This window comes from Cyrtonyx montezumae, unplaced genomic scaffold, assembly GCF_038088225.1.
Source record: "Cyrtonyx montezumae isolate F1298 unplaced genomic scaffold, pur_monq_1.0 scaffold_30, whole genome shotgun sequence".
Classification (NCBI taxonomy): domain Eukaryota; kingdom Metazoa; phylum Chordata; class Aves; order Galliformes; family Odontophoridae; genus Cyrtonyx; species Cyrtonyx montezumae.
The window spans coordinates 1,943,838-1,960,343 of NW_027072035.1; the positions used below are offsets into that span (position 1 = coordinate 1,943,838).

A 16,506-nucleotide genomic window follows, 5' to 3' on the forward strand; every position below is an offset into this window, starting at 1 on the left:
CTTGTACTGCTTTTTCTTTTTTGTAAATACAAAATTGGTTTAAGAAAACTGCTGATGGCATTAGAAGAGATAAAGAAAGTATAAAAAAATATGTGGCAGGTTCACTTCAGGTAGTAACACTCTAGTTTGTGAAAACACTTAATTCTAGCTAAAAACTGATAACACCCTCTCCTTACAATTCAAGTGGAAGTTAGCACCAAATGTCTTGTAGCAGGAAGGACAAGGGCACGCCTACTCTCACAATCTTTACAGGCTTCTGAGGTTACAAGAAACAACATTTGAAAGCATTTAAGCAAAACAGTAGCTCTCTCCATTAGTGGAAAAAACAAAAACACCCTGCTGTGATCCTTCAGCCACAAGAAAAAGCTAAAGAGAGAAGCAGAAGTGCATTTTAAAACTGACTAGAGGGGAAAGAAACACCACAGAACTTGAAAGTGGATGAAAGAAAATACTACAAGGTATTAAATCTCATGACTTTTCAGACAAATCTTCCCAAAGAAAAAAAAAGATGGAAAGTGAATTCCTTAGCACCATTTGATGCTTCTACCAAGTTCACTATCCATGACCCTGAAAAATTGATCCCATCTCATGCAGCTGTAAATTCAGCTTGTCTCCACATAAATCAGAGTTATGAAAACCTTTAGCATTTGTTCTCTTCAGGATCTGGCTTTAGAGATAGGTTATCACACCTTGTTTGGACAGAATCACAGAATCATAGGGGTTGGAAGGGACCTCAAGAGATCATCCAGTCCAATCCCCCTGCCAAAGCAGGTTCCCTACACCAGGTCGCACAGGTAGGTGTCCAGGTGGGTCTTGAATATCTCCAGAGAAGGAGACTCCACAATCCCCCTGTGCAGCTCTGCCAGTGCTCCGTCACCCTCATCATAAAGAAGTTCCTGCGAACATTTGTGCAGAACCTTCTGTGCTGCAGTTTCTGCCCGTTCCCCCTTGTCCTGTCTCCACACACTGCTGAAAAGAGTCTGGCCTCGCCACTTTGTCCCCAACACCTCAGATATTTAGAAACCTGGATCAGGTCCCCTCTCAGTCTTCTTTTCTCAAGGCTAAAGAGACCCAGTTCACTCAGCCTTTCTTCATAGGGGAGATCCTCCAGGCCCTTCACCATCTTAGTGGCCCTGCGCTGGACTCTTTCCAAGAGATCCCTGTCTTTTTTATACTGGGGAGCCCAGAACTGGACACAGTACTCCAGATGAGGCCTCACCAGGGCAGAGTAGAGGGGGAGGATTACCTCCCTTGACCTGCTGGCCACCCTCTTTTTAATACACCTCAGAATGCCATTGGCCCTCTTGGCCACAAGGGCACACTGCTGGCTCGCGGTCAACCTGTCATCCACCAGAACACCCAGGTCCCTCTCTACAGAGCTCCTCTCCAGCAGCTCATCCCCCAGCCTGAACTGGTGCATGCAATTATTCCTCCCTAAGTGCAAAACTCTACACTTGCTTTTGTTAAATTTCTCCGTTTCTGACTGCCCAGCTCTCCAGCCTGTCCAGGTCTTGCTGAATGGCAGCACAGCCTTCAGGTGTGTCAGCCAATCCTCCCAACTTCGTATCATCATCAAACTTGCTGAGGGTGGCCACTATCCCCTCATCAAGGTCACTGATGAAGATGTTGAACAAGACTGGACCCTGTACGGACCCTTGGGGGACACTGCTGGTTACAGGCCTCCAACCGGACTCTGCACCGCCAACAACAACCCTCTGCACTCTGCCAGTCTGCCAGTTCTCAACCCACTTCACTGTCTGATTTTGTGCATTTTGAATGCACCTCCAAGGATGCTCCTTAAAATGCTGTCCAGTCAGCCAATTAAGATCTGAGACAAGTCTAGTAGAGCTAATTCAAGTTTTCCAGATCTGTGTTAAGAGATGGAGTTAAGTTATTTGGGGGCAGAGTATCATTCACCTTTGCAGAACACACTCCTTGCATTTCAGACTGATGGCACCAACTTCCAAAAAAGCACAGAACCATAACCTGCTCATGCAGGTTGCAGACCTCCAGGCATTGATGGATTATGTTCCACTTTTTAAGACTACTGATCCAGGCTTATTAATCCCAGTCAGGCTTTTCACTGAGGAAAACCACATGAAGATTTACCTGACTGTAACTAGTTGTGAACTTTCTCCCAGAACTCCAGATCAACTGCAGAACATTTTAAGTTATATGAGGCAGCTGGCAATGAACCGATGGTACCAATCAGGCTGATCTAGGAACCCAAGTCACTTCCACTCTTTGGCTATAGCAGTGCACAGCAGAACAAGGGTTGTGGTATTTTGAGTATGTTCAGTAACGCAGCTTGCATTTCAAGTGCAACAATTGGGTAAAGCAGACTAACATCACAGCTCACAGCTTTGACAACTTTCTCCCTGAGTCTCATGCTTTTTGTTCAGCACTGAATAGGCTCACAGTGCCTATGTAACATCTCTCTCTCTCAGTCAATCTCTGTTTATCCTGCCTATGGATATACCTATTATAGGATCTTCATCAAGGCCATACAAAATTATTCACTCAATTTACACACTTCTAGGCTGAATAAGTCTTGTCTAACACAGCTTGTTCTTCTAGCAGCAGGCTTACAAAGAGTGTGCCACCTACGTTACATTTTGCACCAACCTGACAGCACAATATCTTGCCAGAAATTCAGCTCTTTCCTTCAATTTGTTCACGTTTACATCAGACCACATTTCTGGCAGTTGCAAGGATTTAAATTCCCAGTTACAAAACAAAGTTCAGAATCTAATTAAACATTAAAATAAATTTGTCCGTCATCTCCCTGCTGCTGCAATTTGCAAAGAACACAATACAGATGCAGTGGAGATTCCACAAGCTCAAACAGGCCCTTCCTCAGCAAGCTCTTAGAATTTGTCTAATTGCAATTAATGTTTGTGTCTGCCACTAAGCACCCTGAATATTCTATTTACAAGCAACTGAAGAGAAAGATAAAAATAGCATTTTCTATTATATTTCTAAATAAGGCCCTGAAGACATAGTTACCTCCATACAGCTTGTTTATTGACAGTAAAGTAGGACATCACCCTTCTGCTTGCAAATACAAAAAACACTTTCCACCTTATACACACATCTTCTAAAAAATTTGGAAGAATACTGTTGTGCAACTACAAAAACCTTTTCAAGTGATGGTATGTTGGTTGTAACAGAGTACGTATGAGTACAGAAATGTCTCACAAAGCTCTAACATTCTAAAGAGAACTATGGATCTTGTTACAAGAACACAAAGAAATTTCACTTACTTAAGACAAGAGTAAGAAGTCTGTCAGTTCCTGATTTCAGATTGTTTTTGATAGCTTGTTTGTTTATATTTATCAGTTTTACTTAATATTTATACTCAATGCCTTCACAGTTCAGTTTTATAATACTGGCAGACTGTCATGGTTTTATGATTTTTGGTACTGGTATTCCATCATGTAGTGCATTAAGAGTTAAAGAGTCAATCCTCCAGCTCCATGGATTATTGAGAGTTCCAGGTATACCTGTCTCAGACGAGAAGAACTACATTCCCCAGAGGACTGTGCGATGCTTTGCATTTTTCCACTCAGAGGGAAAGATAAAAACTGTCTGCGGTCATAGGACACTCTCTTTCCTTTGGGATCAACTCAGCAGTGGGTGCTCGCTGCTGTCTCACCTTCAGCATTAGCGTAAGGCCTTCGGTTTATCGGACACTCTCTCTTGCTCATTTTATGTATTAGCTTTAATTCTAATTATATTGTATTATATTGTGTTATTTTGCTTTCTGATATCTTATTTAATAAATAAGCTTTCCTCCTCAGATTGTTGCCGCTGTTTTGTTTCTAGGCCCATCTCCCTTTTCCCTTTTCCCTTTCCTGGGGTGTGAGTCTGCAGGTCACAGCAATTGTCATGGAACTGGGCTGAACCAGCCTTTAAACCGTTGACACAGATGGAGCACAAACAAATCTTTTCATAGCATGTATCCAGCAAGGCCTCCTATACCATGAAAAGCTAAAGTCTTAAAAGTGTAATGGCATTCATATTGTGCATATAGCATGCAATAACTTTGGTAGGATTTGCTTTGTAGACTCTCTTTTCTTTGGACAGAAGAGCAAATTAAAGGACTCAAATGCATATCACTCTTTAACATGTAGTTAAATGTTTCAACAAAACGTAAGTGCATGCAGAAGTACTACTACTCCTTTAAAAGATCAGCAAAAGATAAGTTTTTGCTCAGCCAGAACACAGTAGGAGAGTGTCTGGTATTTCACAAAAAAAGAAAAACAACTACAACAGCTACCTTCCCACCACATACATTTGCAAGAAAACATTTTTCTCATTAACTTGATCAAACTCACAATACTCAGAAACACTTTTCAAAAATACATTAGCAACATTGAGAATCTGAGAACCTTCTCCACTGCTTAAACAACAGAAGCCAAGTTAATCAGACAGTTAATCCACACTTTAATTGTATCATATGCTGCAGTAAGAAAACTCTGCTGCCCTTTCAAAAGTAAGGTGATCGGTTTTCTCAAAAATCTAAAAATCTTAAAGACACTCTGTAGAGAAATAACACGTCTTTGGTTATCACTGTCTCTTGTTCACATGTTCTACTTGTTGTCATGGTGCAAGTTAAAGACACAGAAAAAAGAAAAACAACTGCTCATACAAGAAACAACTGCAAAAAGTTAGATGATTCCAAAGGAATTTTTCCTATTTCATCAGCTCTACATTAATATCACACAATGATTTTTAATACATCTGGAATTGGAATGCAAATAGTAAAAAGCAGATGCAGAAGGAAGCTGACAGATCTGTAACATAACAAAACATGTGGTGAAAAAAACTGGAAAAAGAAAGACAACATTTGCTTACAGTTTTCCTTTGGCAAACCACTGACTTGTATCACCAGTTCAGTGAGTCCATGAAATTTTGCACAAGGAAAGAGTAATGATCCTCATCTGATCTGCCTGCACAACACAGGCTAACAGGACAGACGCTGATAGCATGAGGCTTTTAATCTATTCCTCTGATTAGAAGCAAAAATTAGTATTTGTAAGTTATTCACAACAGAATGAATCCATTACTCTATCTTCTCTCAGGAAGAAAGCTGCCAAGAGATGTTGGAAAAGCAGAATGAAAAATACATTATAGAAGTCTGACCATCACAGTAATCCACCAAGTAGGTGAGCTGACAAAAAAAAAAAAAAAAAAAGTGACTGAATCAAAGGTTTCCCACAGACAACAGCTCTGGTTGGGTTCCATTAGAACTCTGCCAAAAGCTAGTTTGTATCTGCAAAGCATTTAAATGTCACCATGTTGATAAACTTCAGCAAAAGACTATTTTATCAGAAAATTTCCAAGTAATTCAAATGGTTGCCCAACTATTCTGGCAAAGAACATCTCCCAACACAGTGACATTTGAGGATCCTTAGTTCATCAGAGCCACCATCATCTGCATAGCTTTATACACATAGAGGACACAGGAAGAGTAACCACAATAGGTCAGATAGACCTCTCACACAAGCTATATGAAAAATGCTGACTTCCCACAATTCCCTCACACATCTCTCAAATTCTTATGAAGTGATGCAATGAAGGATGACAACAGCAAAACTAGGACACTATACAGCAGGACAATCTATACATACTTGCTTGAAACTGAAGTGGATACAAAAAAATCTCAAGAAGAGCCTCAATAGGAGTTTTTTCCTCTTGTGAAGAGTCTGCTAGCTGTGGAGACTAAGTGTATTTCTGTAACCATAGCACATAATGCTGGATGTTATGTTCCATAAGCAATACTAAAAACGGAATTCTATTTACTAGATCAGACCATGAAATAAAGGTTGATTAGTAAAGCACAGATACTCCTCAATTGTTCCTTTAATTTCTTTCAAAAATGTATAAAAATAAACTGCTGATGTTCCTGTGTATCTGGAACAAACTAAATCAAGGTAAAAAGTATTTTTGAATGTTGCTGACTAGTAGTTTCTTTCTTCCTGGTGGCTTTTGGATGCAGAAAAAAGCTGAAACACATTTCTACACCAAAATACTAGCTTATGAGTAAAAACAAGTATTAATAAATTGTGAAGGAATTAAGAAGCAGTAATGGTAAAAAAAAATCACATTTCAAAAGTGGAAAAATATACTGATTCACCACTGAAACAGAAAGCAGTATTTTTCTATTAAAAAGCATTTTTGTCACAAACAATGTTTAGGGGAAAAACCTTCCAATCAACTAGAGAGTACACAGGTGACAGTTATAGCCACATCCACGAGTTAAATAAGCATTGAAAACACAAACAAAACAAGAAGTACAATACAGCAACAACAAAGTAATCTGCCTAATTGCTTGGACTTCTTAAATATCACAAGGTTCCTGGTCTTATCACATCAGATAGCAGAGAAGTGTCACTGGAAGACACTTTCGAAGAAATCAAGATGACCTTTTCAAAAAATGCAATTCCCTGTGCCACAATTGAAGATGGATTTGTCAAAACAAGAACTGACAATTGTTCCTACAGTTCTTTGTTGTCAAAGAACAGCATCAACTGTCACAAAACGGATGCCAGTTTAGCAGATGACTCTAAGCTACCAGAAGCCACATGCATTTCAAACCGCAGTCTGAGAACATGTAACAGTGGCACAGCAGAAAACAGCATTTGTGTCCAAAACGAAACAGACCCAAAAATTGTCCCCTTTCTCCCAGCCTCCAAACAGATTTCTTAGGTAGATGTCTGCTCTCAACAGCTTAACTGCAGAGAAAATGGAACAGTCACAATCCATCCCTTGCCGTAGCTTCTGAAGAGCACCAGAATTTGAACCAAGTTCCTTATCCCTTCCAGCTACAGGAGTACTCTGAAGCTTCAAGTCTTCGCAAAATAGTATCTTCTCAGCACAAATAGCAGCACAAATCCTTCATCATATAGAGTTATATCCTGGTAGAAAACACAACATTCTCTTCCTTCAGAGAAGATACAGTGTTTCTTACAGCAAACCTTTCTGTGAGGAAAATTAACCAAATCTTTACAGATACCATTGACAACTAGAACATATTACCCAGTTTGCAGTTGTTCAGCAAGCTTTTGCAAGAACTGGATTTTAAAAAGCTGAAGTTTTAGGGCATTCCTTTTGAATTGTTATCTCCCTTTTCTTGTCCTCTTATCTCACTTCCCCAGTTTGGCAACTTCCCTCCTCAGAGGTTACTACAACTATTGCCTCTCAAGAAACTGTCATACATGTTTACATAGCGTGCAGAAATTCATGAGAGTTGAGAAGCTAGAGTGCTCTTCCTGTGAAGGAGGAGCAGAAGTAACACCACTCTTATAGGTTTAATCTTTTAAGTGGGAGGTATGAAGAAGAAGGAAGTAACAAAAAGCAAAATGAAAAGCATCAAAAAATGCTTGCAGATCCTCCTTCCTCACCATGAGTCAAGATACTTTTCTTCTGCTGTTTAATTTCTTCTAACACAACTTGAATTTATAAGCATATTAAAAAAATAGAGGAAGGAAATGAACCAAGCATAGCAAGATCCTGATTATTGGCCAAGCATCAGAACAGTTTAAGCAGCACTTACCAATTCCAAAAATAATTAAGGAGCTCTGCGGTCACCTTAAATAACTGCAAAGAACTGTACTGCTACACCTCCTTGCTATACCATCCAAGACAAATAGGTGTCTGCAGCTTCAACAGCCAAGACATTGTAACTGAGACTACTCTTTCATCACTCTTCTAACCCTCTAAGTATAGACACTAAAGGTATACCTTCACACTTCACCATACAGGCTAGAACATCATGGAAAATACAATCACAATGTCAGTCACCTTTTTCTACCTACAAAAAGAATAAATAAAAGTATATGAACCATGTTTTTCACTGAATTATTTTTATGATACCCCTCCAGCTGTTCTCAATTCTGTATTTTTTTTGTTTCTTTCCTTTTCCATTTTCACAACTGGACCAAGCAAAGTATAAAGATGACTTAGACAAAAACATTGCATAATTCACTGCTTGAAGAACACAGCTGACCTCAACTTCTCTAACATTTTTCAGTGACATATAAACATAGGGGCTGAAGGCAGGAAGACAAGTAAAACTGAGATAGTCATCAACAGTGTGAAACATCTAGGGTGAATGAAGTCACCCTGTACTTCTATCCCACCTTTTATAACAACTGAAGAGAATCTGAAAACATGCATTTCACCAAACTAGCACTTTGCCCAGAGAACTGTCAGAATGTAAACAGGATAACATTTAAGTCAGAATGAATCAGCAATCTCTACAGAACAGCCAAGAGCTATATATTCCATTGCCTCCTTCCCACCCTTCAGCCTACCCAGCTTCTCCTAATTGCTTCAGTTTAGAAATTATGTATCAGCAGATGAGACCTGATGCAAACTTTATTAACAAATTCCTCTAAGTGTGGGTGGGAGTTTTTATTTTTTTGTTTGGATGGGTTCTTTTCTATTTTTGTTTAGGCAGAACAAAGCTAAGCCTTTACGTATCAGCTCCACTATCTTGAAACATTGATTTTATTCACAGGTGTTTAAGTCTGACTTTTAATTGCAGAAAATTTAATCCAGTACAATACAATCCATATAAGATCCTATTCATTTGTATTTAACTTCTCTTTAGTATTGCAGTAGAGAGTAGAAACCTATTGAAGACTAGACTTGCCCTAGAAAACAAAATTCAATGAAAACCACCACAACACTCTCCCACTTGTCATATTCTTGCTCCGAAATGAATTAATGAGGCTACAAACAGTCATTGTGCTCAAAACTAGATGAGATATAAATTTAGAGAATCAGGGTCTGGTTACTTAACATGATAAAAAACACAAAAATGATGCTCTAAGAAAATCAAGCAGCAATATCATACAAGACAATGTCATAAAAATACTTGAAAAGGACTGATGTCACAAATGGCAATTTAATGTTAAGACTCCAATGCCCATACCAATGCACTAAAAAAAAAAAAAAAAAAAAAGAAATATGTTCTTTTTTAAAACCCTATTTGTTGCTTTATAATGTTGAATCATATATGACATCAAAGCTGACATTTTATCTTTATAATTCAGGAAAATGTATTTGCACGATAGTTTACTTAATGCTTCTTTAATCATCAATGGCCTGAGAGTCCTCCACTTGTTCACTATCTGAAATACCAGCCAGCTTTTGCAAAGATACAGCACTACATGCTTTGCCAAGATCACGTTATCTCTATAAACACAGATTGTCAGAAAAAAATAAAGTTGGAAGAAAAAAAAAAAAAAAAAAACCTAAGAGTCTGAAAGTAAACAAAGGCTCATCCTAAAGTATGCCATTAGTGGAAAACCCACAAAAATAATGAAAATGAGCTTGTTTAAAATAAAGTGCAATAACAAATCTAATGAAGACAATGCTTATAATATGCATCCAGTTTTTACAGAACTCTTTTGAGTAAGATTATTCCAATTTAATCATTTACTTTACTTCTAAAGGAGGAAGAAAGTATTTCTGAGTAAGATAAATATAGGGAGCTATTTATAAATGTATCTTGAGCATTTTCCTCAGCTCAGAAGTTACTGACCGAACTTTTTCATGATTCTTGATATTAAATCCTGACAAAAACATTAAGGAAACTGCAGAAAGTAAGAGCATGAGAATTACTAATAAAAAAGGCAGCAGTAGACTACCTGGCAAATTCATGAAAATAATACAACAAAAAGCAAATAAGGATTCAGATAAAGGAGCTGAAGATTAAAATCACAAGTACCTATTTGAAATACATCTTCTATTTCTCTCAGAAATAAGACCTTCTAACTACTGGAAAAAGCAGTCAAGAAAGCAGTAGATTCTTTACTTCTTAATTTTAAAATAGGAGTTGATACAAAATAGATTTTAGATAAACTCATATAACTGGACTGTGCACAGAAGGAAATAGAAGATATAGCCAGTCTATGATAACAGAAGATCAGATAAGAAGATAAGGTGTTCTTTTCTGGATTTCAAAACGTGTCACTATAGATTGTGCAGTTACCAGTTCTTTTACAAGATAACATTATAAAGTAAAGATGAAACATCTGTAGCACAATTATGTTTTTAAACAATCTGTTTGTAACAAGTTACATTACAAAATTCCCACTGAACAAATACTAAGCTTCATCCATCTGGTGACAAAATAATTAGAAAAACCTAACAAAGTTTCTCGATACATACCCAACACCTAACCTCAGTTCTTAATTCTGGGGCTTCTACTTTCATTCCAATCTTGGATGAGCTCTGACTACTCTAAGGAAACTTCTCTGGATGTACTCACCCAGTAATGTCAAACAGAACGTAATTTCTTCTTGCTAAACCCCAAACCCATCCAGAAACCATGCAGGATACTATATTGTCTAAATAACAGAACGATAAATATATTTTCCTTGACCAGATCCAAATTTATGAACAACTTCAATTTTCTATGGAACTTTTCTGCATAACATACATATATAATTGCAGTTCTAACTCAGTTCTGCCAAGCTCCAAATTCCAGACTTTGCTCAAGGGTCAGGAAGGAGCTGCTGCAAGGGAGTAGACATTCATGGACTTCAAGAATCACATCCCAAGGGAAAACAGAAAAAAACAAATATTAATATCTGTCTAATGAACAAGTAACAAAAACAAGCTATAATCATGACACAATGATAAACCCAGCTAAGCTTTCTCAAAAGGCCTGTCAAAAGCACTGCAGCCTCATTTTGACATATTTTTATTGAAAGCAATTATTCTTATTAGATAAGCTGGATCTAAATCTAAAAAGAAATAAAATAACACATTACACTCAAAGTGGTAATGTGTTTTCTATTTTTAATTTTTTTTATTTTAACATAGAAACTCCTCAGAGCAAGACTTGCCTCCCACTGAACCCAGGTGGAAAAATTGCCAACAGGAAGTTTTACAACTGACTACAGTGTCTCTCTTGTCTTTAAGCACACTTTGGACTCCTGAACATCTACCTCTAAATGCAACAAACTATAAATTACTATAAATACTAGCTGACTTCAATTGAAATCCCAATCAGGAATTAAAATAGTCTCTATGGAACATTTCCAACAAGGCTCTTCAATTGCTCTAAATGGATATCCCAATACTCTCTCCTTCCCTTAAAATGTTTGGCGCATCTGGTCACCTACCAATAAATGTTCTTTTAAATGGAATTTTTCCCCTTCCTTAATTAGCACACAGTAAGGACTTTGACCTGTAAGAAACGCTACACCCACACTTAATTCCAAACCAAGCATCTAAATACCCATCTGCCAATTTCATCAAATAATAACTGAATTGAGTTTCATTTTGTTAAATCAAAGCAAGAAGGTCACAGTAGAATCGCATCCCTCTGCCTGGTACATGGATAAATGAAAAAATGTACAAAAAACACCCAGCAAGACAGGAGAAGATGAACTATGGCCTTACTTTGTACATTATTGATAATATTTACTTGGTATTAAATTCATTTAAAAACAAAACTCTGCAGTGCAGATTCATTGTAGATAAGAACACACTTCTGTTAGACATAAATATCCATCAGACTGTCTAGAATAGTAGAGGTAATCTTTACCAACTGGCAGATGCACTGAAGAGCACAGTTATTTTCATACTCTTGTCTGCACTGCACTTCAATACTAGGGTGCTTTAAACAGAACAATCACCCTTATTTTCCAAACTTAACAGAAATACAAGGAGTCTACATTAGTTGCCTAATTTCACTTTGTGAGCCACTGACAGATCAGATATGAAGACCAAGTTGGTTTCACAATACAGTTAGGAGCATGGATTTCTGTTGTGAACAAGGAAATCCCTCAGAATTCCTTTCAAGGAAGGTGAATAGCTGAAATGGAGCAACATCCCTAAGTGCTGCTGAAATCCCCAAACTGCTAAAACACTGCAAAAGAAAATCCATTTTAAAATTAAATTCTTAGCATAAGTCCTCTCGTATACAGCATCTCAGTTTCAGTTTCCAGCCTCAGTATATAGAAGAAACCTCAAGTAGGGGAATGAAAAACAATCCTCCCTGAACCCACAAAGATACAACATAAGGGCCACAAAAAATAAATAAATAAATGAATAAATAAAAATAAATCCACAAAAATAAATTGCACAAAAGAAAAGACGTAAGATGAAAAGACATAAAAAAGAGACATTTAAAACACCTCAAAACAAATAACACAATGATTCTGTAAGTTGTTTTCAGAATTTCTGTTCAAATAGCTTCTGGAGTTCCAAAAAAGAGGATTATAAAACAAACACAACACTACATTAACACTCTACCAAAGGCTGTGTGTGTATTGTTGGGTGCGTAATATGTGATTAAGATATGCCTCACAACTTCAGCAGAAGCTGGACTCTTAGCGTGTCAGTGGTTCTGATCTAATTTAAACGCCATTAATACATAGAACTATTAAATAGAAGGAAATCATGAAAATAGATTATTGCTTATGACTGATGAATTCTAAAAGTGAAGTTTATCTACTTTACCAGATAGCTCTGTTTCCCTCAAATTGTTCATGGATAGTATCACCACTTAAACACCTGTCTTCACCAAGCTACCAGTACAAGCAACATACATGGCTGTGAACTCACAGAAGGATAGTATAATCTCAGACAGATCCTGCCAGTGACTTCAGACTGGTGTGACAGACTGGCTGCTTCTTAAGAACAGTAGTTTGATTATTCTCATAATCCACACAGAATGTTAGTGACCCCACTGGAAGCTAAGTAACAAAAAAGAAAAAAGCAGCAGAACTTAACCATCTTCCTTTGTGCTTCTGTTGACAGCAAGACAGCATAATGGAAGCATTCTTCCTCTGATGAACCATTTCATCTCATCTGATGCAGAATCTTTCTAAAGCCAAATTATCCATTTCTCAGACTAACACCTGTTAAGCAGTGTAAGTGCAGCATCTGAGTCACACACAGACTTCAACTTACATTGTCTGCTCACTGACAGAAAAGAAGAATGTGCATCAAGAAAAGCAAATCCTTAGGGAAAAAGGTGAGAATTAAGAGAGAAAAGAAGATGAGATGAGAGATTAGAAGAATTAGCAGTAACAGAATAATGCAAAATTTTCTCCTGACAAAAATTTGAGAATCTCTAGTTCTAAGCACAGATTAGAACACAAGAGCTGGAGCCCAGCTCTCAGAATAAGCTGCTCTTCTGCTTCTCCTATACCTATACCTCTTCCACACTGAGCTTTTCCATCAACAATAAAAAAAGATATATCTTGTACTGCACTGTCACCTCCTCATCTTCAGCTACGTTAAGGACCAAGTTCTGAATTTTAACTGAAGGCTACTCAGTCACTTAATTTTTAAATAAGGTGGGGTAAATGCTAATCAAGTCATAGTGGATTGCTATACAGGCATAACCTTAATACACACAAAATAATAAAAAAAAAACCTCAGATATTATTGCACAAGCAGATGCAAAAATGGGAATGTTAGAACCTGCTTTACTCCAGAAAGTTGGAGAAAATATACAATAATGATTTACTAAGTGTAACAAATATTCCAGACTCATTAGATTCCCGTAAAAATTAAAAAAACAAACAAACAAACCAAAAAAAAGGAAATGAAGACATCCTGCCAAAACATAATTTTGTTTTGTTTTAACTTTTGGAAGTGTAATTGTATACAAATGACAACTTGGGAAGAAGCTTAAACTACTCCTGAGAACAAAATACCTTTTCACAGTGATTACCTGCTATAAGGCAGTAACAGACACCATACAGACAACATGCTTCATGATGGGATAAAAAAACCAAATAATAGCAAGAGCCTCAGTTCAACTGGAAGGTGGAAATATAAAACTGAGTTACAGGAGGTACAGGAAACAACAAACCTTGGGAAAGGGTAGATACCTGTACTACTTCATTTTCCACGCTTCTATATTCTTGTCTTACACAAACGAGTACGTAGGGCTTGACCATCCCATTCCCAGCACAATATGGTCCCAGACTCAACCAAGTGAGCTAGTACTGTGTGACTCCAGTTTCCTTAGATTATTTGAAACTGTTTAGCATCCTCAGACAATCAAAACAAATACTGCAAGAATGCATAATAAGAATCACACTTAATATCCCACAGTAACAAATCAATGAATTTTCCATTTCCATGGCATCCCAATCATAGCTACACGTGAATAGAAATTTGAAGGATAAGTAGTTGCTTTTAAAATACACCACTGGTGGTCAGTGCTTCCCCCCCCCCCTTCCTATTTCATGGTAAGGAGATATATATTACTGTTGTAAAACTTATGAAACATCTCTTTACATCTTCCTTCACTCTCAACAACTTTTAACTATTCCCTTAAAGTGCTGGAGAAATTGATGGAGAAGGATTTTAGTAAATTGCAGAGACTCAGTGGACAGAGATAAAGACCTTGCAGTCAAGGGTTTCAGTGATTTCTTCTTGTCTAAACATAGGAAGTAAATGGAAGACATTTCCACAACAGTTAATGCTACATATAACACCACAAGTCCTCCTACTGTTGAAATTTGGAGCCCTTTTTTGTCTGGTCAGAATAAATAAAACTTATAAAATCACATTTTAGACAGAAAATGAGAAGCAGTAGGGGAAAACATACTTATGAAAAAAAGCAGACATCAGGGTGGTCCTCAGAAAAAGGCATAAAGAAGCCTTTCAGTAGAAAACTTGAGCAAGACTAAGCTAACACAGTCTTCCAGATTACTTTTTAAATTCTCATTGTTTTGTGAAGTGCAAAGTTAACAGTGAAGGTGACTTGCTTCCCCAATAAACCTAAGATAGATGGGCACAAGAAGGCATGGTATGTATATTCCCAATGAGAGAACAAACTCTTTGGAGAATCAACTATTGACAAAAATGCTTGTCAGAGACCAAACTGGTCTTACTGAAAGAAATCAGAGCAGCTAATAATTTTGCAGTAACACATTTCACCAGAAGAGCAAATCAGCTCTAATCGTTATAGTTCCAACAATAGCTTGTGATCTGCCACTCTTAAGCAGAACCAATTGACAGGAAAGAAGCTGTGCCATTTTCATACCACCTGAGACACAGAATCAGACAAACTAGAACGGATTTTAGGCATCTAGCTGCCTCCAAGACAGCTACAAAGCAGAAGAGAACTGAAGAAATTGTGCCGCGCAGTCTACCAGCTCTAATGTATGAATTCAGGAGGTGAGTACAGAAAACTGTTGAAATTTTTCTCAGGCAGTCAGTGCAAACATATGCTTAAATAGGTTGGTTTTGTATCTTCTTAGACAAAAGTAATTACTTGTTTTTTCCAAAATGTTTTACAATACCCAGTGTAAATACAAATGACTTTCAGCAAGGTGTACCAACTATTTACATCAATCTCTGAAAAGGTGTATAAAACAACAATATTTTTGTTAGATTGTTTACACTCTGACCAAATAGTTGCACAATTGGTACCATGAGTTCTTGCAGAACCTCACTGATGGTGGTGTCCTCCATAGATAGCGGATCACAGACAGCTTTCAGAAGCTTGTCAACTTGCTGATTTCCTGTCACAGGCTTTCCAATCCCACCCCACCCTTGTTTTTGTAACGTGACTCTGGGAGCTCTGGTACCACACAGAAGTTACAGCTCCAAGCACAAATGCTTGGATGATCAGAAGCGCTACAGGCAAGGGCAATCCAATTAGCTGATCCTCACCTGCTAACGATAAATTAACATTCGTCTTTCTACATACATCCTGACTCCCCATTCAATGAAGTGGCCAACAAAGTTGCACTTGTGGTACATCTCCCTTCTTCTGCTGTACACAACATTATCATAAACAGTGATGGGATTTATGGAAAAGCAAATACAGGTATCAGCTTTCCAAGTCACTGGAGTTTGCTTTAGCCTTTGAAAAAAAACTCAAATGAGAGCTGAGAACTGATGTTTTACTTAAACACTTAAGTACATGGCAAGACTAGTGGTTTTTTTTGTTTTTTGTTTTTAATTATAAAATATCGTTTTACAGTCAGTAATTATCACAGCGGAAGACAGTTCACTACAAATGATTTTGTGATTATTAACCATTTTCCCAGATGATCAATGTGATGAACCTGAAATCTACTTTAATTTCCCTTTAATCAACTGTATGTAATGTGAATTTCTAATTGATTACTGGACAGGTACAATTGTCTACTTCACAGAAAGAAATTAACACACTGATACGAAATAAAATCCTAATTAATACTTATTTGGATGTTGCTCAGTGATTGGTAGAAGAGTAGTGGCCACTGTAATCATATCAAACAAAAAAACATTGTGGTGGTTCAGCAACTAAAGGACAGTTAAACTTCACCACAATGCTCACTCACTGCCCTTCATAAGAAGGATGAGGGAGAAAAGCTCATGGGTTGAGGTAATGAGCAGTTTAACTGAAGGAAAAAAGTTAAGACCACACAAAAGCAAAAGGAGCATGTAATGTTCAGCCACCCTCTAGGAAGCAGGGCCTCAGTGTGTGTCACAGCTGATTGCAAAGACAAATGCTTTGATAATAAGAGTACC

The 16,506-nt window shown here is 37.5% G+C and overlaps 1 protein-coding gene across 1 annotated transcript in view; it reads right to left on the reverse strand.

Moving 5' to 3' along the window:
* JAK2 (Janus kinase 2) overlaps nucleotides 1-16,506 on the reverse strand; it is a 96,333-nt gene that overhangs the window by 58,614 nt on the left and 21,213 nt on the right. The window lies entirely within an intron of this gene.